Genomic DNA, 2500 nt, shown 5'->3' with positions numbered 1-2500 from the left:
CCTAAGTGGGGCAGTCGGTGGCCCCCTGTCTGGAGGTCTTCCTGCAGCTCCAGAGGAGCGGGACCACGCAGAGTCTGAGTCCGAAACGGGTCCCCTATTCGGCCTAAGTGGTGCAGTTGGTGGCCCCCTGTCTGGAGGTCTTCCTGAGGCTCCAGAGCAGCGGGTCCACTCAGAGTCTGAGTCCGAAATGGGTCCCCTACTCGGACTGAGTTGTGCAGTGAGTCGGTGTGAGCCTGGAGGAATGAAAATCCAAGCGTTATTTTTCTAAGTTCTTTTTTTGCTAGACTCCCATGGGTTCGTTTTAGACTACCATGGGTTGTGTTTAGAATCCCATGGGTTCATTTTAGACTCCCATGGGTTCGTTTTAGACTACCAGGGATGGTAATATATACCAGGGGTGTCGAAAATAAGAAGTTTCACAGTCGGCTCACTGTGGATTTATGGGCTTCGCCTGATACCGTTTTGTGGGCCTGTTTTGCAGGACAGTGGTTGTTTGGCATATAGGAAAGGTGGCCCCTGGCCCTGGAGGTCTTCCTGAGGCTCCAGAGGAGCGGGACCACGTGGCGTCTAAGGCCGAAAGGTGTCCCCTGGTCGGACTGAGTGGTGCCGTTGGTGGCCCCCGGTCTGGAGGTCTTCCTGAGGCTCCAGAGGAGCGGGACCACGTGGCGTCTAAGGCCGAAACGGGTCCCCTACTCGGCCCAAGTGGTGCAGTTGGTGGCCCCTGGTCTGGGGGTCTCTAGAACCATCCAGGGGTGCGGGACCACTTGGCGTCTAAGTCCGAAACGGGTCCCCTACTCGGCCCATGTGGTGCAGTTAGTGGGCCCCCTGTCTGGAGGTCTTCCTGAGGCTCCAGAGGAGCGGGTCCACTCAGAGTCTGAGGCCGAAACGGGTCCCCTACTCGGCCTAAGTGGTGCAGTAAGCGGGCCCCCTGTCTGGAGGTCTTCCTGAGGCTCCAGAGGAGCGGGACCACTCAGTGTCTGAGGCCGAAACGGGTCCCCTACTCGGCCTGAGTGGTGCAGTTGGTGGCCCCCTGTCTGGAGGTCTTCTTGAGGCTCCAGAGGAGCGGGTCCACTCAGAGTCTGAGGCCGAAACGGGTCCCCTACTCGGCCTAAGTGGTGCAGTTGGTGGCCCCCTGTCTGGGGGTCTTGGTGAGGCTCCAGAGGAGCGGGTCCACTCAGAGTCTGAGGCCGGAACGGTTCCCCTACTCGGCCTGAGTGGTGCAGTTAGTGGGCCCCCTGTCTGGAGGTCTTCCTGAGGCTCCAGAGGAGCGGGACCACTCAGAGCCTGAGGCCGAAACGGGTCCCCTACTCGGACTGAGTGGTTCAGTTGGTGGCCCCCTGTCTGGGGGTCTTGGTGAGGCTCCAGAGGAGCGGGTCCACTCAGAGTCTGAGGCCGAAACGGGTCCCCTACTCGGACAGAGTGGTGCAGTTGGTGGCCCCCTGTCTGGGGGTCTTGGTGAGGCTCCAGAGGAGCGGGTCCACTCGTAGTCTGAGGCCGAAACGGGTCCCCTACTCGGCCTAAGTGGTGCAGTTAGTGGGCCCCAGGTCTGGAGGTCTTCCTGAGGCTCCAGAGGAGCGGGACCACTCAGAGTCTGAGGCCGAAACGGGTCCCCTACTCGGACAGAGTGGTGCAGTTGGTGGCCCCCTGTCTGGGGGTCTTGGTGAGGCTCCAGAGGAGCGGGTCCACTCAGAGTCTGAGGCCGAAACGGGTCCCCTACTCGGCCTAAGTGGTGCAGTTAGTGGGCCCCCTGTCTGGAGGTCTTCCAGAGGCTCCAGAGGACCGGGACCACTCAGTGTCTGAGGCCGAAACGGGTCCCCTACTCGGACTGAGTGGTGCAGTTGGTGGCCCCCTGTCTGGGGGTCTTGGTGAGGCTCCAGAGGAGCGGGTCCACTCAGAGTCTGAGGCCGAAACGGGTCCCCTACTCGGACTGAGTGGTGCAGTTGGTGGCCCCCTGTCTGGGGGTCTTGGTGAGGCTCCAGAGGAGCGGGTCCACTCAGAGTCTGAGGCCGAAACGGGTCCCCTACTCGGCCTAAGTGGTGCAGTTAGTGGGCCCCCTGTCTGGAGGTCTTGGTGAGGCTCCAGAGCAGCGGGTCCACTCAGAGTCTGAGGCCGAAACGGGTCCCCTACTCGGCCTAAGTGGTGCAGTTAGTGGGCCCCCTGTCTGGAGGTCTTCCTGAGGCTCCAGTGGAGCGGGTCCACTCAGAGTCTGAGGCCGAAACGGGTCCCCTACTCGGACTGAGTGGTGTAGTTGGTGGCCCCCTGTCTGGAGGTCTTCCTGAGGCTCCAGAGGAGCGGGTCCACTCAGAGTCTGAGGCCGAAACGGGTCCCCTACTCGGCCTAAGTGGTGCAGTTGGTGTCCCCCTGTCTGGGGGTCTTGGTGAGGCTCCAGAGGAGCGGGTCCACTCAGAGTCTGAGGCCGGAACGGTTCCCCTACTCGGCCTGAGTGGTGCAGTTAGTGGGCCCCCTGTCTGGAGGTCTTCCTGAGGCTCCAGAGGAGCGG

This window comes from Pollachius pollachius (assembly GCF_949987615.1).
Source record: "Pollachius pollachius genome assembly, chromosome: 16".
Taxonomy (NCBI): domain Eukaryota; kingdom Metazoa; phylum Chordata; class Actinopteri; order Gadiformes; family Gadidae; genus Pollachius; species Pollachius pollachius.
The sequence above is the reverse complement of the archived record's forward strand: the minus strand, read 5'-3'. Positions refer to the sequence as shown.